At 38.2% G+C, this 23,074-nt stretch overlaps 1 long non-coding RNA gene across 2 annotated transcripts in view; it reads right to left on the reverse strand.

Annotated features, from left to right (window-relative positions):
• Window positions 1-23,074, reverse strand: part of LOC128942446 (uncharacterized) — a 181,057-nt gene that overhangs the window by 74,018 nt on the left and 83,965 nt on the right. Inside the window, exon 4 of one of the 2 annotated variants that reach the window (XR_008483621.1) lies at window positions 11,601-12,588. The exons of the other annotated variant lie outside the window; for it this stretch is intronic. This is a non-coding gene — a long non-coding RNA (uncharacterized LOC128942446). Of the gene's footprint in view, window positions 1-11,600; window positions 12,589-23,074 lie in introns of those variants that run through there. 2 annotated transcript variants of the gene reach the window in all.

A 23,074-nucleotide genomic window follows, 5' to 3' on the forward strand; every position in this document is an offset into this window, starting at 1 on the left:
TGCTGGACAAAGCAAATAGTACCATGGATGACACCGTAAAAGTGCCACGGTATCAGCTCCTGCAAGTCAGTGGATATAACAAGGTTTGCAGGTGTTCGGTAGTGATATTTTGATTCCTTTCTTATTGCTTTGTAAAACTATATTAAAATACTTTTCCTAGTTATTTTTTTTTTCTTCAGTAATAAGTTTCCTCCCCTGCAGATAGACTGGTCACTTCTGGTGTTCTGATGTGAGATTTAACAGGAAGAGGGTAATGCCTAAAACTGAGTGCCGGTGGTCCAAACTGCACTGAAAGGCATAGAGGGAAAGAAAAAATTCTGTTGTGTAAGACAAGAGTTATAAGTACTCAATAGATGTATTTGAGATGCCAGCTCAAGCTTTCAGGACATTTAGTGCAAGACTCTTTGCTGGGAATAACCTAAAACTTACACTCATTAACATCCTGAAGTTCCTTGGGGCACGTATACAAGCATGATCGGATATGGAGAAGCAGAAAACTGAGACCTTGCAAATTGTTACTTGAAACCAAAATATTAGGAGTACCACCATGTTCTGTGACTCTAACCATGACAACATCTGGAAATTTTTAGAACTTCTAGTTCAATTTCTATTCAACTTTCAGGTTGACTTTATAGCTCAGTATTTTCTGACTAATGTTTTCTTGTAATCTTCTCGCCAACTCTATGGAAAGACACTTATTTCATTCTTGACTATTTTCCTACTGCTTTATGATGCTCAAAAATATACTGATAATACTCTCTGCCTTTTCTATTGCCACACTGTCTGCCTGACAAAAAATTTCTAAAAAATGTGTTCAGTTAAGATTTCAGAAGCAAAGATTTTCTCTGCACCAACAAGCAGAAAAATTATTTTGTGATTTTCCTCTACATATTTGCTGCTCTGATTAAATTGGTAGATGCATCTTTGAATTTTCATGAGACTATCCAAGAGCTTAATAATGCAGTTACATGTGGGTTACAAAAGCCAGACTATTCTTTCAATAGATATTGAAATAAGTTTCCTCAGTTCTTCTAGTTACTTCCCACACTTCTTAGCCATGTTCCCTACAAATATCATATCCTCAGACACAGCACAAGTTTATAGAGATCCTGACTTATTCATGTGAGTGGTCCAGGACAGCTGTGTTGAAAGACATACATCCATTTGGTTAAGCATGAAGTAAGAAAAGAAGGGAAGAAATTTTTAATAGACAACCTGTCTTTAATAATGAGTCTTCAGCATCAAATAGCAGCATATGAGCTCTCTTACTGACATTTTAGTTCAACATCTCAAATATGACAGACCAAAGACATAATTTATTAACAGTTGGCAGTCTGGCACTGACTGAGGTCCAACTTTTACTGCAGTGTGCTCTGATTTTTCTCTCTGTTCTTTCAGATTATTTTAACTTTCAGAAGAGCTTTGTCATTTGCTAGTAGACTAATTTCAGACTTACTCCTCATGGCATATTAATGCAATGAGGAGTAATTCTGAAAATTTAGAAAAATTAGAATATTTAAAAATATTTTTAAACATTACTGTAACAGGAAAAAAATAGGTATAAGAAATCTTAGGCAAAGTTAGAATCTTATGTCTTACCTTCCTTTATCTTACAAGGATTAGTGTTTTTGTTAGACTTCTTATTGTGTCCAGCTAGATTCAGTTTTGTACTTAAATTATTTTTAGGTAAGATTTCTCCCCAGATGTTTCAAGATCTTCAACCTCGAGACTGTGGCAACCTACAGGTATTTCAAAAATAATTGATAGTGGAATGCTACAATTCCTTTTTTCCCCTCCTGAGATTAAAGTTTAAGCAATATCTCACACAGAACAGTAGGATTGTAAAGTCAAATGAGGATATAAATGACAATCCTGAATTAGATAAGGACTGAGACTATTTATGAACTCACTGTCCTAGCCAAGCAGAAAAGATCAGGTAAACAATCTCTCATGGGGCTTCAGATCCTGGACAGGCTGCATTATGATATCTCAATATCTCTTCATACATACAGAAGGACCTAAATAACTTCAGAGCTTTAGATTCTCTTTAGACTAAGAAAACACATCTCCATTTTTGTGAGGAGTCAAAGGGGAAAATGTTAAAGTAAAGCTCAAACTATTCAACAAAAGGGAATACAGGAAAAAAAATGTATAACATTTCTTTCCTTCAGAGGCCACTTTTTTTTTTTTTTTTTTTTAATCATAGGGTATTGAAAATTTGGCTCCTAAATCCCGAAGCTGACTTGCCACAAATTTACTGGCCAAACAGTTCTCAGATATCCTAGCAATGCCGTGGGCTCTTATCTCTGAGCAGTAAAGAATAATAAAGGCAAGTGCAGATGAAATATACATGAGTGATAAATTCTGGATTTGCCACTCTGGCAGCATACTGCTTTTATGACTGAGATCCAGGTTACTTTAAGCCAGGCCATTTCAATTCAGATTGCAAAAGAAAAACTATGAAAAAGAATGTTAACCTATTTTTCTATACTGATAGAATTTTCCTATACTGATAGATGAAACAGCTTTGAATCAACAAGTTTAGGACACTTTGATTTGATTTCTTTTCATTTTACAGGGAGGGAGTAAAGAGCATCACCAGTGATTTGCAATGAGGTGAATCAATACAAAACAGTAGGCCAGGTCCATTAAATGCTTGAGGTTCAAATATCTATGTTTGAAATGTAAAAGAGCACCACAAGAGTGAATGATACAGTGAACATATCAATTAAAATGCTTTGTTTTTATCAAATGGTGGCAAGACATCAGTACCTTTCTCATTCTTTAACTATTTATATTTGATTTTAACCTTTTTTACTAGGTGTACCTTGCAATTGTTTTTTTTAATGAGAGATCTTAAGAAACATTCTTGAAAACATCTATCCGTAGTGAAAGAAACACAGAAAGCAAGCTTGTGAAGATCTCCTCACAATTCTATTAAGCAAGAATTTTTGTTTGGCTGAGGCAATATAATGCTTGAGAAAAATGAACTCAAACTTTTGTGTAATGGCCCAGCCTGCGCACTCTAAGACCAAGCTCTCTACTGGTGTGCAAAGAACCTAGGGGACACCTGGACTTGTAAGTCTTGGGCTGAAGCCCATTGGTCTTGATCATCAACTCTTTCATTCAGTTAAAATCTTCAGGTCATCAAAAATCTTCCTTAGGGACCTACTGCATAAAGTAAAGTATTGCTCCCTACAAGAGAAAGGTTGTTTTCTTTCTCTAATTCATTTCCCAATTCCAGAAGCCTTAACAATTTTCTTCTTTAATACAATATAGCTTCCTCATTTTTCAGCAAAAATATGATGTTCCCAAATATACTTGAATAGCAATTCACTGAAAATCACATCACTATGAATATATCAGCTTTAGAAAGCCATAACAGAGGGAGTTCCCAGTGTGGGGACAATATGTGTGAGTGTGAGTGATACGAGTAAAAAAGCTTCTGTTTTAGTACTCAACAAAAACCAGACATCAGGTCTATGAAGTCACACTCAGCCTAGTTCAGGCAATATCAAGAATGTGCATATGTCCAAGTCCCTGTGCTCAGCCATCCATTCATTTTTCCATATGTACACAGTGTACTTACATCAACAATGGGAGTACAGCCTCAGGAAGTAAGCCCTCCAAAAATTTGAATACATCACAAGACTGGAGTCAGAGCTGTCATCTGTGAGGCAAAAAGCAGATCTCTGTTGCTAGTGGAATACAAGCTATGCATTAGAAATTTGCACTGCAGATAAGGAATCTGTAGTAAAAATGGAAGGAGAAATGCTGTCTGCATTAGTTCTATATATAATTTATTTTAAAACATAAACATACTCTATACTTTCACTTGATAGAAGCTTTGAAACTAAGATTTAAATCTGATAACTACACAGTTGCAAACACATGTACTAGCAAATAGGGTTTTAAGTATTTTTACAATTATTGTCTTTTAATGACATAACATACATAAAAATGTTGAATTTTATATTTTTCTTGTTTCACACTAATATTGCAAAGGAAGCCTGGTTTGAATACAGTGGAAACATCTACTTCTTACACAACAGAGGAATTCAATGATATATATGTATGACTGTGTAAAGAAATATATACATATGTGTGTATATACACACAAAGATTTTGGAAATTCCTCTCATATGCAAAGATTTTTAAAGTATTTTTCTATGTTACATGGTCTCTTGAAAAGTCAATGTGTGCTTCTGCATTTTTACAGTATAAATGCACTGCCTTGAAGTACAGAGATTGTACAAGTAGCAGAGATATTGGGAGATGGAAAAGATGTCAACCATCCAGTGCATCTTCCAGATGATACAAGATTATTGCCTGCGTCATGTTTTTTATTGTTTGTCTAAGTCTAGCTAAGTATTCTTCCACCATATGCTGCAGATTATTACACTTGCTAATGGACATCACTCAACTTTTAACTGGACATCCAGAAGTTTCCTATTCTTTAAGTCATTCTCATCTCTCACTTTATTCTTTTGTGCTACTCAATCTCATCTTGTCTTCAGTAACAGAGAGGCTGTATCCTTCTTTGTTTTCTTTTCTTTCTATTTTTTTTCCTCATCCCTCCACCAGTTTCCCTTTATCTATGTCATCATTCATGGCTCTCTTCTATTCTCTTCCAAGTCTTTCACAGCCTGTGCCCTGGCCACCCTGTCATTTTTCATTCAATGAAAGTGGATACACTTTCTTCCAATCAACACACGGTGATGGTCTTCAGCACCAAATTAATGATTTTCTTCGAAGGTTTTCATGCTTCCTGTCTTCCTGGATTCTCCCTCTTTTTAGCTTACTTGGAATGTGCTTCACACAAACAGAAAATCCTCATAATTTCGCTCCTTTAAGCACTCTTTTATTGCCACACACAAAAGGTAGCAGGGAGAAGGGCTGTGCTGATTGATATAATTGCCTTTTGTGCCACTACTGTCTTTATTATCCTCTATCCCCATGCTCCTCTCTCTCACATCACTTTTTGACAACCTATGGCCCCTGTTGCCTCTTAGCCATTATGGATTTTGGAGCAAGGTAAAATTTTTTGGCATTTTCCTCACTGATTTCCTGGACAGCAATCAAGGCTGCTAGACACCATTTAAAAAAAAAATAAAAATACTAATTATTAATATTCATTGACCTCTTATATTTCAAAACTTATGAGTACAAGTCATGCTTACCGTGCACTACAAGCAAGGCAAAAACTCTCATCCCACTGATAGCAATAGGATATTTCTAATCATCTTAAATTACAATTTTCATACCTAATCTAATGAGGTAGAACCTTGTTAGTTATCTTCTTTTACTTTTGTTGCCCTTATATTCCTGTAGACCTTTTGAGGTGATTTGCCAATTCCTTGTGGTTCCACATTGGCTGCATTCAGTCATCTAACTTGAACATTCCCCCTACTTTAGCTAGAGGAAATCCAGAAAATTAAATATTAGAAATTTCTGTAGTTTGTAGCAACGCTTTTTCCTCCCAGCCTGAAAGGAAATCTAATGAGAGGCAATAATAGCAGCACCACTATTTCCCCTAGAGAATCTGGAAGTGACCAGTGTCAATTGTAAGTGAATATTTATTTATTAGGTCAGGGAAACTGTCATAAAAGAAACTCTAGCTGTTCTAGCAGTGTAGATGTTGCTTGGACTTTCGCAAGTACTACTACTCACATTCCATCACATCACTTGCCACTACCCAACTCTGAAGCTGATGGATCAAATAATTATCTTTCATTCAGATTAAATATAATTAAACTTATTACACAAACTAAGATATCTCAACAAGAGTGAGTCACTTTCCAATACCATTGCATATGCAGGGATTTTCATTTGGGAAGTATGCAGTGATATGGGAATCAGATTTGAGTAAAATTATGTGGTTATTTGGAATAGAAGGAAACTGAAGAGATGTAAAACCATTCAAAAAAAGTTTGTGTGAAATCAGCAAGAGATGTTACCCATGTCATAGCTTTGCATGAAAAGGCTTGAAAAAACCCCTGGGAGAGTGTTTTGTGGCAGAGTGCTGGGAAGAGCAAGTCTTGAATCATAGGGAAATTATCTCCAACTGTTGTTTCTCCCGTGTTTAAAAATCCAAAGCTTGACACACGGTAACATGTGGCATAGAGATAACATAAGTAGAATAACTGAGTTGGCATGAAGCTCCGTCTAGGCAATGTAACTCCCTTGGGATTAACAGGATCCCATTAAAAAATAACTTTTCTTCTTCCCTTTTTTGTTTTTCTTTTAATGAAAGACACTGCATATCTCACTCAGCATTGGCCAGCCCTTGAGGATGTTGTGAGTGACAACTCTATGTCATATTACATGGTTTACAGTGCCTAGCACAATGTGGCCTCAACCCTGAAGGAGGCTTCCAGATACTACCTAAGGACAAATAAATTATGACAAATACATGTAAATAAACAGTCATTTAACGGTAGTCGAGACACATTGTTATGCTTTCTCCAACTTAAAAACCTTCACTAAAAACTACTTTGAACCATTTTCAGGGTTTTTTTGTCTCTTTCCTTATAAGCAATATCAAAGAGACATGCCAGAGGACGCTGCTTAGGCTATCATGTCATATTTCCTATGATGCCGAGGGAATGCTTTCTTTTCTGGCCCTTCCACAGCTGGGGGCAGGGTGGCCTGCAGGGTTTAGCAGGAAGGGCGAAAAGCTCTTTGAATATTGCTTTTCTCTTTTTTTTAATTTTACACTGCATATTGCCTCATGCTCACTTGTCTAAGGATGCAATATGCAGAGCCACTATATCATAGTTTCAATATGACACATTGTGAACCTTCTGGCTTCCAGTCCAGGAGCCAAATGGCATTGTGTATTCCCTCCATTTGGCCTCATTTTCATCTTCCCCCTTTGCACCCAGGCTGACAAGAGGAACATATGAAGCTTTGTCTCGCTGCTGCATCTTGACCTTGACCTTAGAGCTTTAGAAAAGGGTACTTGCATGCGCAGGGCTGCTATTGTCTGCAGCCGGGTCCCACTTTCTTTTGACATTAAGCGAGTAAAAGGCCACGTGACAGAGTCCCTTCACAGCCCCAACATTTCTGTCCTGTTTCTCCTTTGCAAATGTTTTTGATGTTTTTGTATTTACTTTTTTTTTTTTCTCCTCAGGTCAGGCTTACAGCATCTTTTGCTTTTTTTTTTTTCTCTCTGTTGTTCCTATCCCCTTCTCCTTTTCCTACACACACACACACGCACGCGCACGCAGACACGCGTGCAGACACACACACACACAGAGGAAAATCTATATGTGTCAGACATTCAGCAAGGGAAAGACAAAGGCACTGAGTTAATTACCCATCATTTACTGCTGCTGAGAAGAACAGATGGTAGCAGGCGATATGTAAATGGCAAGGGGCAGTGAATTATTCGATTTTTTTAGATTAATCGTCGATGACAAAGGAAGTGATTACAAGCTGTGACATTTATATAAATGTATAAAGTACATAATGCTAGAAAAAAAAAGGGCTTAATATTATTATGAGGATGTCAGGCATGTGAACACCATTGTCATAATACAAAGCAACACATTTTGTGAGATCCAAGGATCTGCTTTTCTTTGATTTGCAAACTTTGGTAAGTCCTAGCCTCTGGAAATATATATTTCCCAAAATGAATCCACACCTGACAATCATGAAAAAAAGAGGTTCGGGTGCTTTTGCATATTTCCCACAATGCATAACTCTGCCTAGTCTCAACAGTAGAGCTTATGAGGGATGAAGCTGATGTCGAATCAGTGTGGATTGTAAAATAGAAAAAGGTGCTAATAAAACACATAGACAGGAAATGGAAAATAAAAGGAAAGGTGATGTTTAAGCTGACAGGCACTCTGTGAGGACAGGAGGGCAAACAGTAAGGTGGAAGTGAAGACAGAAGAGAGTACTGTTTGTTTACTGCGTGCCTGAAAAATAATCATTTTAGAGACTTTGAAGGTCAGAATGACATAATTTCCAGGCCAGGCCTTGCTGGTTTTACACAAACATCCAACTTGCTCATCCTCAAGGTAGTCTACTGTATTTTCTGCTGTATAAATAATTAATTGGTACATGAGGAAAACAGATGCTTTCTTTTGCAGATCATAGAAACCGCTTCATCATCAAAATGTCTTCAATCACCTAATTATTAAATCTATACGGTGCTAATAATACAGATGGGAGATGAAGCCAGTGAGCTGCAAATTTTTTCCCATTGAAGCATCCCAATTTACTGCATTCCTTGTTTCACATCTTGCAGTGAACTACTCTCTGGAACATCAGCAAGGCAAATAGAAGGGAGAGTTTGGTGGCAAGTTGATTTATCCCCCTCAGAAATACTTTCTAATCAAGCAAGGCAAAACATCACCAAAAATTACTGTGAAACACTCCACTGTTGTGCATGCTTTGTTGATTATAGAGGAGTGAGGGAGGACAGAATAACAGTATATTAGTCATCAGTACCTTTAAATCTAGCCATCCATTTAATATTAATATTTTCTCAGGAATAAAGTGCTGGCTGTACCAATATGCCCTGAAGAAAGAGAGGAATAAATTGCTGTAGCACTCCAGTATTTGCAGTGTGGTACTTTCAAAAGCCAGATACTCTAGCACCAATAGTTAAGCTATTGGTTTCTAAGCTGTTTTTCTTTTACTTCTTTTTAGATAATGTTACCTCCATGAGATGCAGTTACTGTACTAATGCAGTTTCCACTCTGTTCATTGGTGCATTTACAAGTTTGGTTAGTACATTTTACTTTCTCTAAGCAAACATAGCATGGACCCCAGAATAAAAACACATATGCAGTTATTGAAACAATTGAGCTGTATCCATTTCTCCTGACTGGAGACACTAAACTGAAAGCATCTCAAATCAGTTCACATTGCACATAACATGTTATCTACTCATTTCCTTGGCATGGGGGGATTATGAGTTAAAGATGTAACCTGGAGGTGGGGAAAGGCAGTCATTTCTCTCTTACAAGACTAGAAAGCAGAACAAGATTTTCCCTTCCTGAAAATTATAGAGAAGGAAAACATCCTTCGTATTGAGGAACAGTGAATGGGACATGACATTGTGAAAATATCTAGGTAAGCATCCACAGCAGTATTTCTTAACTCTCCCTAGATAAGATGAAATGGTTCCAGTGAGAAAATCATCACTCCCTGCTCCTCCCCCACCTCCATTTTTTTTTTTAACAAAGGATGGATGATTTATGACATAGGCATGAGCGTATACAGCTTTCTTGTACCTATAGATTCATATTTATGAGATTTTTTAAAAAACCTCATAGGTAGACCATACATTACTGCAGACTTTCCATTATTAATGTGTTAATGGATTCCAAAGGAAAAAAACAACATCAAGAGGGAAACATATGTTTTTATTGGGAGAAAATGGCTGAATATGAATCTGCACCACATCTAGACATCTATTTATACACATTCCTGCAACACAACAAATTCATGAAGGAGGAGAAAATAAAATATCCATGCATTTCTACAGCTTTCCACTGCTTTAGAGATATTTATTTATGAAAACCACAGGTAGTCATTATTTATAGTCCTGATCTTTTTGTTCTTTCATTTTTTTTACTAAAACAAAGATGAAATTGGAATTGATTTTTTGAGGGACATTTATACTGAAAGCAGGATCATTTTATATTTTCACAAGTTGAAGTCTGTATTCATTACTACAAAAAAATGTAAGACCAGCAAGCTAAACTATTTTCATTTGCGGCCCATATTTATTTTATAGGAAGCTTGTCACTGCACCATTGCATAAAAATGGAATTTAAACTATGCTTGACAATAAAATGAACTTCAGTGCACTGTTTTCATACACATTGAAATGTATACACCGGATATATATTTTTCTTATGTATGTATGTATGTAAACACACGTTTGTGTAGAGGGGGTTTTCTGCTTGGTTAGCTGTAGAGTTCGTGTTTAGGCAAGCACACCTAACAATCACAGTCTCCCATTAAAAAGATATGCATATATAATATTTATATGCAGATGTGTGTGCTTGCCATCATGCATCCACAAGCATGTTTGTTAGCACTGTTTCATTTCTTCATTCCAGTGCTGTCCACATTAAAATAACGGTGAATTTCGTCTGCTGTGCTTTGTGGAACATTTCCACTGCAATCTGTCTAACCTGTGAAAGCAAGATGTGCTGGGAGACCAGCATCATTCCAGTCACTGGGAAATGGGGAACAATAACTAAAAAGTGGAATGGGAAGGCCTATTGTGGCAGTGAAGAGGTGAGTCAGGGCATCAAGACCTTGTTTAGTGAGAGAGGTTAGGCACTACTTGATAGTAGTTAAACACCCCAAAAGACTCCAGGTTATTTTTTGCTTTATTTGTATGGCCTCCTATAGCTGAGCCAGTAATACGTTCAATCTTAACTGAGATATTATAAAAACCCTACCTAGCTAGGAAAGAAAATATTTTCCCTTAAGTCACTTTTGTATTTATTAACACAGATTTTCATTTTTTCACTAACATGCACATCTATCTTTGTGTTATGCTTAAAATATATGTTGTAAGGGCAAATATGACTAAAAAATATTTGGTAAAGAAGTTACAGTCATAAAATTTTATTTTTGGTAGGTTCTAAACATTTCAGGTCATTTAAAATTATCACACTGCTAATATAGCCTTATTCCTAAAATACCTCACAGCGCTCTGGACTGTGCCTTTCCAAAAGCAGATAAGCAAGTCCACCAGCATCAGAATCTCAAAACAGCAAAACAAACCAACAACAAAACAGATAGAGTAACACCTAAACGATGTCCCTTTAGGCATTTCTTTCAATGCACTTCAGCTGACTCCACTTTTATATAGGTTATAGGATTTACTATAGCAACCTCACCACTCTCTCCAAAAAGTCTGGCTCCCCCTTCTTCGTGACTTAAATCAAACCAATAGAGCCCTCTATTGGTAAAACCCCAAATAGCTACCGAAGTTCATTTGCAATAGGGAGCTATGCCATCATGTTGCAGCTGAAGTCAATGGCAGGTGTTTTTAGACTTAGACAGCATTAGCAAAGGGCCCTGAGAGAAAAGGTCTGTGTTATCCCCCAAGTATGAAATTTCATTTTTCTTATTGCAATTGACTTATGCAAGTGGTAATTTTGAAATTTGAGCACAACATCACCACATAAACCTGTAGCACACCTAAGAGCACTTTGTTCTCCTCAAAAACATTTCATTTTCTGGAAAGGATGCAAATACATTACACCTGGCCCTGATTCAATATTTCTGCTTTGATAAGTACAGGATTTTGACTTGACTCTCAAAAGGTTTTTGGGACATCATCTTCTGTACAGTTCTACAAATTAATTAAGGCCTTGGGTACATTATAATTAAGGGCCCTGAGGCCAAGTCACAGCAGCAACCTAAAGATGCATTACTTTTTTCATTAATGGATGAGAGAGTGTACCAGGAATGGAAGTTGTTTCTGCAAAGAAAAGCAAGGAGCTAAAATGAGGAAGTCTTTACAGAGGAGGACTGCTAGGGGGACTTCAGAGATATTTTTCTCAGTTCAAACAGTCAATATTGAAAACAAACATTGATAAGTCCTTTTGATTTGGCCGCTAATTTTGATCTCACAGTCCATATTTCACAGCTCAGTTCATGACAAAGCTGCTGCTTGTAGTCACATGGATCTAAGTACTTAAAGGCGCCGTTGGCTTCATGGATCTCTTCTTGGGGCAGGCTGGAGGGAGGAAGACATTTTGGAGGAAGATAGACTCTAATATATGTCTGGGTTTTGCTGAGGTAACTGTCCATATCTTGGCTTCAACATAGTGGGATTTCATGACCCCCTTACCTATTTATGTATTTACATAAAATTATTAAGATTAGCACTTTGGGATTATGAAGTAGTTGTGTTTACTGCTTAATTATTAAGGAATGGCACTGGCCTATCCAAAGTTGGAAACTATCATTTCTATTTTGTATTTTTATTTTTTCTATTGAAAACCAAAGCAAAAAAAGCTGATTTAGGCTTCCACCAAAGTGATCTGTGAAGCCACAATGTGGCTAAACCTGTCCTCCAGTTTTTGGAAATGGGAACTGGTAGGAGAACATATCACACCAAGGACTAACCCAGATATGCAGCTAAGACATGAGCATATCCAACATATAAGCTAAAAATCCTGCAGTGTTCCTGGGTCTCAAAGCTCAGATGTAGTCCAAGTTCAAGGTCATGAGGGAAGGCTTTAGCAGATGCAGCTCCTGAAAACAGAAAACGAAGTTTGGTGCTTCCAACGTTTTGGCAGCCCACATGGCCTCTGGCTCCTTCTGCCAGTCCCACATGGCCTAGTCATGCTCTCACTGAATCCAGAACCTTTCTGAAAGTCAGCATCAGTTTTTCCAGTTGTCTGTGAAGTTGATCTGATACACGGAGGTCTGTCCTATGCCTGCGTTAGGGCTGCACGGGTAATATTAAACCAGTGGCAAACTCATCCATCTTCATGCCCGTGTGAGTCATTCCTTCCTCCTTTTATGTCACTCATGCTCTACCCTTAAGGTCAAACCATGTTCTTTCACCTGTTTATGCCATGTCTGTTGCTTTTTTTCTCCTTTCTGCGGGCAAGAAGGAAAAAAAAGTATGAACAATTCTAAATGTACAAATTATGTACAAACATCTAATTGCTCAAATAGTGCAAAAGCTGTTTTGGTGTTTAAATTTTTTTATTTTACTTGTATGAATTCTATTGTGCAGCAAGAATTAAAATAAGCTCTGGATATTCATTATACTAAAATCTGCAGAAGTAATGCCTCCTTTCAAGTTAAGTTTGGGTTGATGCATTTCCAATGTCTTTTGATCACCTTTCTGTGTGACACAAAGATGAAGTGACTCTGGAAGTTCATGGCATCTACCAGAAAAGGTGACATTGTCAAAACAGGAGAAGTCCTTCCCTGGACGTTTTCTGCCCTTCTTCCCTAATAATTGATGAACACCATGTATAGACTGTTTAACAGGCATCTCTGTACAACTGTGTGACTCAGTGGGAATTATTAAATTCTATTTTGGAGAGACAAAGCCCTGCTTTACTTCTGTCTGAGTGCTCAGTTGTCTCTGTAAGAATTACACGAGAAAGTATGAGGGGGAAGGTAGAAAAGGAATAAGTCCTTGTGAACTGTAAGCCAACCTGCTATAACAAACCAATCTACTACTTTTCTTGCAAGACTCAGGTTTTGCAAGTGCTGCTTCAGTCTAAGCAAGTTCCTTTGCTTTTCCCTGGGCATGGGATCTCTTCTGCTCTGCTTGGCAGCACAGCAAAATGACCAAAAAGGGAAAGAGAGCAGGAGCTAAACTGATGTGTCTCATTGCATTTTTCCTCTTTGTCTTTGATGCTATATATTGATTTTCCTTTCTACATTTTCCAGACAAAATAATGGCCTTTAAAACATCTGAAGTCTTGGGGAAGTGATTTTTTTTTTTTTAATTCACAAACACCTATTATTTAACGAGGCAAAGAAGCCTAATTTTTCTATGAAGAAGTAATGGCTTTCTAAAAATTATGCCACTCCACGATTAAACGGAAGAAAATGCCACTGTGTTAAAAACAGCTTGCCTCACACCCCGAAGCTCTTGCTGCTATAAATAGAGGAGGCTGGCAGCCTCCAGCTCGCCATCTTCCCCTGCACTGACACGCAGTAGCGCCAGCGAGGGGTGTGACTGCTGCCTTCACCTGAGGAGAGACTACTCTGGTGTCTTGTCAGTGTCTGCTGAGAAAGGGCTCCCAATTGGCTGGTTTCTACCCTGTTAGGAAAATTACAGCTCTCCTTGTTAAATCTCTTCCCTTCTTTTTTGCCCAGAGCGGCACAGGTAACAGATTCGAATGGATACGGTATGGGTGTGACTGCTAAAGAAATGCAATATCAATGACATTAAAGGGAATGTAAACTCAAATCCAGTCTGTAAATTAATGTAAACAGTGCATGTAATCTCAGATTTGTAATGCACAAGGAAAATAATTCTAAAAAATAATTACAGGATACAACCTTACAGAGGAAGATATCAAAATTATTTCGAAGTTGTTTGACTGACAAACTTGTTTTAAAACTGTGAAAAAGAAAGGCAACATGAAGCACACATTGCAAGGTTGCACTTGTCCCAGAATAAAATGAAAGAAAGGCGTTGCCAGGTGTACCCCCTGCAACAAAGCATTGTGGAACAAATAAAGGTTAAATCAAGTCACCTGGGTGTGATGTGTGCTCAGAGCTCACCTCTCTGAGTGCAGGAAGGCTCATGTGCTTCAGCAGACATGACCCTGGCTCAGACATTGCCAGCAGGGTGCCAAGAACTGGAACAAGGACAGGGACTGGCTGGCAAGATGCATCACTAAGCAGCCCCAGATATGTGCAGAAATGTCCTGACAGGATAGCCTGCCCAGCCCTCCTTCTCAGCAAGTCCTCACCCCTTCCATCACTCCGTTCACTCCCAAGAGGTTGCAGTGCTGCTCTGTTGCCCTTCTCTTCCACACACAACCTGCTGTAATCGGCATGCTGGAAACCTTTTTTCTCCCAGACTGGGGTATAACCAGCTTCAGAAGGATTAGACACATCAGTATCAACAAAATCCAGGAAGAGTCAGAGCTTCAGTGAGCAATTTACTGAGAGGACAAGAAAATTCTCTTTATTACGTGCAGTGACAAAGCACCAGGCAGTGGCAGCAACTGAGCTGCAGATTTCTTATTTGTGGCACCACAGCAGCAATTCAGCTCAGCCCCTCTGCACCTCCCTACAGTGTTCCCTGTCAGGGTCATGCTGCAAAATATGGCAGCTTCCAAGAGAGGAGAGGGGCAGGCAGGAAACCACAGCTGAATTCCCCCCAGATCCCAGGCGGTTTATAATTGCCTGTTGGTAGGTAGGTTCTTCCACCGTGTGCCTGTTCCTTAAAGGTCAATGCATATAGTCCTTAAATTTCAGGGCACATTTGTGCTCTACTGCTTGATTTTTATTTCCCTTAGAAACTGGCACAGTTTCTACAGGGGAAGTAGAGCTGACTTCAGGCTCTAAGAGCAGTGTCTGCACCAGGAATTAGGACTATTTTTTCCCTTAGGACTGGTAATTTTTTTTTCCAGTCTCCCCAAACTTTGTGGACTTCTCTCATCAGCTTAGGTAAGAAGATACCAAGTTGGAAAATTTTCCCTGCTGCTTTTACTGGTTTAAATTGAAATCAACATTGTTTTAACATGTTCATGAGGTTAATACACTGCACTGAGAAGCTAAGGAGCAAAAAGAGGGGCAGCGACCAATTCACCTGCCAGCTTAATAGGCTGTTTGGATAAGGCTAAAAGCAAACTGTGGTTTTGACTGCAAGCAGCAATGTCCTCAGAGTCAGAGATGTTATCACATACTTGTGATCAATATATGTTGCAAAGCAATGTCTTTTTTTTTCCTGCTTTAGCCTTCAAAAGTGCATGTCTCCAAAACACTAAAATAAGTCACAATATTGATAATTACAGGTTCTAAATTATTTACCTATCATGGCTACAATATGAATGTCATGAAGCCTAAAATTCAAATTGTCAACAAGTAAAACATTCAGAAAAAGGATAAATAAAACATGATCACAACAGATAGGCCCGAACCAAAGCTTACAGCAAATACAAACTGAAGTTACCTTGAAGCTTGGGAAGTGTAGCAGTCTGTATTGCCTATTTAAACAAAACTATTCCATAGGATTTTATTGATCACAAAATATTTTGGCAAGTAGCTCTAAACACTCTCACCTTCTAATTGGCCAGGGAAACTATTCATATTTAACCATTAACCCACCCAGTGCTGAGAATTATTGCATTGATCAAAAGAAAATTGGCATTTAAATCAACATTTTAATTTTAAATAATCTTTTGTTCAGTGAACATGAGACAAAGAAAACCCAGCAGAGGCAGCTATGGTTCCTTGTATCATCATTGATAATCTAATTTTAAGCATCTCTCTCTTTACTTTATTTCCACAAACCTGTCCTTTTTTCCTGCTTCCAGCTCTTCCTCAGAAAATGCCACATATTCCAGCACTCTGCAGTTTTTCCACTTCTTCATGAGGAGCACAAACCATTTATCCCTATTAGCCATTTGTGCAGTTCCCATCAGCAAGGTTCAGACAGACTGAAAGCTCCCAGTCCCATTGCCAATTCACTAAGTTATCCTGTGCCAACTTCTTTCTGTCTCTAACTTTGCTATTCTCTTTGGAACAAGCCCTTAATTTTAATCTTTTTTTATTTTGGCCCCATGCAGGGCCAAATACAGAGGTAAGAAACAGTGAAAAAGTAGATCCACACAATATAAAGAATATCTATAAAGGTATAATGCTTCAAACTGCTTAGAATGTTTTTGGTACATAAATTGTGCTATTTTTCTTAAGACAATGTTGTGATAAAGTAAAGCTGTTACTACGTGACCACTTATATCCTGTTCTTATAAAATTCAATTGTCACTTGCAAAGTGATACTTATCCTCTTTTGTTTTATGCTGTCAAGGAGACTGAAGTAAAGGCTGCAGTGCTTTAAATTCCAGCTTTTAGTCTGGGAAAATACCAGCAAAAAGACAAATAGAGTTCAGTAAGACTGCAGATATGAGTGTCTGGAGCACCCAGGTGAGCTGTGCTGCTCCATCTGCACTCTGCTCTCCGTGCCAGGCTGCTTGGCAGAGGAGAGGAGCGGACAGGACCCTGCTGTCCAAGCGTTGCACAAGACATGAATCTTGTCAATTTTGGACTGAATTCCCTGCCAGTTATCAAGCAAGCAGCCAACAAACTGCAGCACAGCGCGCAGCAATGGGCACAGCAGCGTTTCTGTGCCTCACTGCCCTCCCCTGGATGGCGCCTGTTAAGGCATTTCCGTGGGCTCCAGGTGCTGCAGAGACCATCACCATCACCACCACCAATTCACAAGCTGAAACACATTACACCAGCTGAAACACAAGCCTATGTTTACATACAACATCTCTCAAAACAGCTTTGATGTGTGACTCAAAACGAAATCTCTTTCACTGGACAAGCTTATAGGAGCTATAACCTGGTTTCGCAAGGTTCGGGTTGTTTGGATTTCTGTTACTTTAAGGTGCTGAACTCTAGCATTGTCAATTGTTTTCTCAAGGGTTTGAAACACTTCCAAGAGATTTTATCACTGTATGCTTCACATTAGGCAGGACTGCAGTCATATTCAAAGCATATTGTGGTGGTTAACAGGAAAAAAAAACAAACTAAAATACATATTTCTTTGTTTCTAACAACTGTTTTTTCTGGATTAAATTCATATTTGGCATCCAGCAAAAACATGTTATTTGCTTTTCTCTTAAAATTATTCCTTTAAGTAACCTGATTCTCTAAATTGCCTCCCTTACTTTCCTCCTCTAATTTTCTTATATTTCTTCTTCAGTTTTGTTCTATTCTTCACCTTATCCACAGCAATTTCTTCCAGTCAAAGTATGAATCAATAACTAGAGCCTTTCAGAATGACACAGAAATGTATTTAAAGGGGGAAAAATATCTTAAAGATAAAATGTCTTACTGATATATTTACTGTCATTTACAGATTATATTCATTCTGTTTTATCAGCTTGCAATCAATGAACCACAGGCATGAAAGTTTGCACATAAGTTTATCTTAATGTGAAGAAAATCAGAGAATGGGACTGTAACACTTTTACAACCTCCAAAGAAGTCTGATTAGAACAGTCACAAACAATATGGATTCTCTGGGGTTCTCCATAAGGGGCTGAGAAAAGTTTGGATTTGCTCATGAAGCTGACCAGATTTTGCATCTCTCCTCTCAGATTAATTTAGCCAGGCTCTGACAACCTCCAGAGCTGCTATGGAAATAGTCAGGGATTAAGTGCACCAGACCACAGAAATCCTACAGCTGGGTCAGAAATGTGCTCCCTGGAAGCTCAGCAGCAGCAACAATTGTCACAATTATGCCTTGTCCTTATCCCTGGCTCCAAACAGGACATTGTGGCTTCTTCATCAAAGAAATAGTCTTCAGTGTCACCCTGATTTTTTAAGATTTTCTAAGCCATCTGATGTCTACATTCATGTAACGAACTTTGTCACACACTTTCTTTAACTAACTCATTGTTTTGCATTCTTTTATGGAGGAGGAGAAATTTGATGGACTGTTGGTTTATCCAGTGTCATTGGAGAAGTGGCACTGTCACCCTCCAATCCACTGTCACTTTTGGAAAACTATAAATATTGAAGTCAGAAAATAAACTTCCCTTTTTTTCTTCACCTTGAGAGCAGTGGTGTGCACTTGTGTTCTTTCGTGTCCTATAGTGACACTTCAAGGTCATTTATGAGGGTGACCTAGGGTTCCTGAGTGCATGCCCATGTTTGAGGAGTTTGTCAGGCTGTTGTTTGCAGGCTGAGCTCCTGGAATCACTGGTGGATGGCTGTGAGTGTTCAGTTAGCCCATCCCAGGTGTAAAGTGATGCGACTTAATTGAACTTTCAATTTAAAGTTAATTGAAAGGGGTTAATGCGAAACCATATTATCTCACAACTGGAATGGACCAAGAATGGAAAATTACTATAGCTCAGCAGATGGGCAACAGTTTAGTAAACCCTCTTAATTTCATTTTGTTCCCAAATATATCTGGCCTGACAAATATCATGACTTCACACAGCAGCTATCTTCCAACAGACCAAGAAAACCCCTGTGATGGAAAATTTTTAGTGGGGAAAGTTTGACCCAGTAAATGGTTTGACCCATTAATGATTTGCATACCTGAAGTTTGTTCCTACATGACTCCAGAATTGCACAACCATAGGAAAAAGAGTAAAATTTCAACTTCTGAAAGCAAAGCTTTCCCATGTTTCTCAAAATAGTAATTTAAAACAGTGCCAGAAACTGATAAGAAAAGCAGACCCAGACACCACTCCCAGCCCTGTTAAAAAAAAAAAAAATTAATTTGAGGCCGTGAGCACTTTTACTTTTTTTTTCTGGGAGAATGAGTGACATGATTCAATGAAGAAACGTGAGCATTTCTGGCAAAAATCCATTTGCTACCTTTTGGTTGGAGTCTGAAGCTATTTTATTATGATGCTGCAATGTGTGCAATCATTTAATTCCCGGGCTTTTAACCTGTACTCACACAGAACATCAAAGCAAGCCTAATGCCATTTGAAAGATCATAATCTAAACTAGAAGATTTAAAATGATGCCCAAGTCAACCTCATCTGCCAAGAAGATAGGGAGAAAGTGTGATTTAATCAGCTGGCAGATTTTTAAAATATTTGTTCAGCATCTTTTTTTCTCCTAATCAAATTTACCAGTAGCAGGGGAATTAAAATAAAAACTGTCTGTACAGACAGATATCTCGCTTATCCATATTCTCCAGAAAAAGGACACACATAGCAGAGATTTTGTGAAAACTCAAAAGAATATTAAGAGCATAAAAAACCCCAAACCCAACCAAATGCAGGTACTGAGTTACCAACATCACTGTTTGAGCCAAATGGTTTTGTTGGCACACAAGCCTTATCAGAGCTCCTCCCAGAGAAGAGGGCATCCTGACTTAGGGAGCAGTTCAGGGAAAGTCAGGCTTGTTTATGCTGCTTCTGTCTGCCTCTGAGAGAAGCTGTGGTGCACCATTAGGACCATCAGCAGGGGATGGGCTGTGTGCCTTCTTCCTACCAACAGCAGACAGATGTGTCTCTTTTGTTCAGTCACTTTCCTCAGTCTGTCATTTTTCCCAGGGACCATGACCATTTGCAGTAGCCTGACACGAAGGTCACACAAGGAAATAGAGCTGTGAATTTGAATTTTGTTTTTAATTGGGTCTCATTAGGAATGGCAGAGGCCTGCTGGTTTTTGCTTTTTTTTTTTTTTTTTTTTTTTTTTTTGTTTGTTTGTTTGTTTTTTTTTTTTGTCTATCAAGTTCTAGTGAGTGAAATCATCCCAAATACACAAAACTTGGATTTGATACTCAAAAACAGGCACTGGGAAAGCCTGTAGCTCTATGGTGCTGTTGGAAAAATCATGTGCAACCTGGGAAGCACTACTTCTTCTAATTCCTAGCTGCCCTGGGATTCTGGGATAAGCACAGGAGGGAAGAAACACAAAGACTTCTTACTATCATACAGTACACTCACTGTATGATAATGCAGAAAGGGGGCAAGATTGACAAGCTTGTTTTCAGACAGGAAGCAATGAAGGCTTCAAAGAGCCTAAAATATTTTTTAATTAATAAGGGATCAGTAGGAGACAATTAAATCATGGCCATTCCAAATAGAGAAGATTGCATTGCTCTTTTTCCTGTGCTGCTGTACAGTAGAGTCTTAAATTTGCCAGTTCCTTCAAAAAAAAAGTGCTCTGTGCCTTTACAAATTACTTTGCTGTTTTCAGCCATAATTAAATGACAGTTAAGAAGCAAACAAAACTTTTTATTTTTCAAAATGTAAGCTTTAGTTATCTGGGAAAAGTTTTCATCATCAGACTTTGTAAGGGTGCAGGGAGCTAACACTCCAGAAAATATTTTGTTCACTGCCCATAAATATGTAGTCTAGCTTATTGACACACAAATAATTTGATGCCTTTCTCATGTCATACTCAGAAGACAGGCAGTTTAGGAAAAAAATAATCTGTGTAGCTCCAGGTTATGTGGTCTGCTCCAGCATATCCTTGAAACAGTGAACTATAATATATTCTATGTGTCAAATCAATCCCCCCACCTTTCCCAGGCAGAGGGAAACCTTACCTGAATTCCTAAAAAGGAGAACTTCCCCTCCTGCTTCCTTCAAATAAACAAATTCAGCCAATTCATTTTAATTACTTTGGAGTGACCAGCTGTGCATCTCAATACTGAAGTCAGACCGTTCTGCATTGCTGGAGTTACATTTAGATTGCTGGAGTTACATTTAGATGCCACTCTAATTCTGTGCCAGAAGGGCTGGTAAAGACCCTGCTTCCTACCCCATCCTTCAGCCTGGGAGCTTAGAAGCTACCCTGCTTTCCTCTACACTTTATTTTTGCCACTCCTGCATCATTTCTGCCTTCTTATCATTCTCTCTCATTCTCTGGAGAAAGAAATGGTTTAGCAATCCAATTCTTACTAATACTTAATAGAAAAGAAAAACAACACTGTTTGCCTGGGCTTTTGTTGACATGCTGCTGTGCTCACCACTTCTCCTGGTCAGCTAAAAAATTTGTGTGTTGTCAGGTTGTGTTCTTACGTATAATTCAGGGAGCTTTTATTTTAAAACATGGGTCCCACGTGAGTGTTGTCTATTTCTCAGGATTTCGTAGTCATGAACTCCTCTGCATTAGCAAAGTGACTGTTGAGACAAAAAAATGCCAAGGTTAATCTGCAATGTGCATTAGAAAGGGGTTTATAAAAAAGAGGAGACTCTTAGATTCCATGCTCATTTTGCCTTGCTTTGCCTCAGAAGGTGCCATCTGATAAAATCAGCAGAGATGGCTGTTGACTTCATTACTTATCTGCTAATTTCAGAGATACTTGCTGAGGACGTCTCTGACTTTAATTGCCATCTTGATTTACATAATTTTGCTCCTTTACCACCTTTACATATACTAATTAGCAGGCTTGGCCTGCACTTTTGTATTTCACTGGTCTGCTTAGGAAGGTGGAGGTACTACATAGGAACAATTATTTTTTCTGGTACCCCATTCCCTTAGGGCACAGGGCATCACCATGTGTGTGGGCACGATAGAAAGCTGACTCACAGGCTGCAACCTTTCTAGTCCTCATTTGTTTTCCCTCAGGAAGCCCCAGTAGCTTCACATGATTTCTTGTCTTCTATTCTTAGGATCCTTTCTGTGAGGAAAACCATCAGCATCAAGAAGCAGTCTCCTGAATTACCTAATAACCACAACTGTCCCATTTCTTTGCTGTTTCAGTAAGAGAAAAGTGGTAGAGAGGAAAGGGAACTCTGCCAACTTCAGTAATATCCACAGTAAATGTCTCTTTAAAAAAGTACCAAAGTCTGCTGACTGCGGAATTTTTTTTTAAAGCCTGCTGTCAGGCTGGCAATGGAAAAAAGTCCTTTTCAGTCTCTCAGATGCACACTCACAGCCCCAAAGGATGAGATGACTAAGCTGTATGTGCTTTACCACTTTAGGCCTGCACTTTTGGATCTCATCTTTACCAGAATCATTTATGGACAGAAAATTAATCACTTTATTGCTAAAAAGAATTAGTATCAATGAGATTTGAAAATGATGACTGAGTGAATCGATTAAACCTCCTGGAAAGACCCCTGGACATTCCTGAAGTAGCTTTTCTACCTTGTTTTCTTTACACTTCTGAACTGATTAGCATTTTACATGTGAATTTTTAATATCTTTTGATTGGGAAACAGTGGATAATTTTTAATTTTTTTTTCAATTTTCTTTCTTGGACCAGAGCAGACTTGATTATTTGAACTCTGCAACAAGCTGGCCTGGCTGCTGAAATCTGCATTACTTTGATGGTAGTAACTAAAACTTGGTGGAGGGTTTTATTAATTGTAATACAAAATGACATAAAAAAACTGGTGCATTTTTCCACCATTATTTTTGTACTCTGCTTTTTGAATCTACTTAGGAAAATAAAAAAGCTCTTTGTGATAGGAATTATCTACATTATATGGTTTAGGAGTGAAGTAGTTAACCATGTTGATTTCTGCAGTGCTATATTTAAGTTTCAGAGTTAACATCCCTCTGAAACAAATAGAGCTGATTATTCTTTTTAGAACAAATTTTTCTTGTTCTGCAGACTGAGGTATTGTCTACATTAAGAACATTTGCACCATTATAACCACTCTAATTTTAGTCACATCAATCCCACTCCTTGATGTAGACGAATTATACGTAACCACATCAGATAAAGCATTATTTTATGGCTGTGCAGTCTGCTCATATTAGGCATTTTCAACAAAGAACAATCGAGTTCCATTACTGCAAGGTTCTCCAAATGGGGAAAGATGATATTAATCACTTTGCACTATCTTTATGCAAAAAAAGGGGGGGAAAAGGAAAAAAAAAAAAAAAGCTAAAATGTTTGCTGAAGAAAGGGAAGTAATAATTTAAAAACTAAAACCACATAAAACTCTGTACCTGT

The sequence above is a fragment of the Melozone crissalis genome, unplaced genomic scaffold (genome assembly GCF_028551555.1).
Source record: "Melozone crissalis strain CALT ecotype California unplaced genomic scaffold, PUWL_Pcris_2 ptg000042l_1, whole genome shotgun sequence".
Lineage (NCBI taxonomy): Eukaryota > Metazoa > Chordata > Aves > Passeriformes > Passerellidae > Melozone > Melozone crissalis.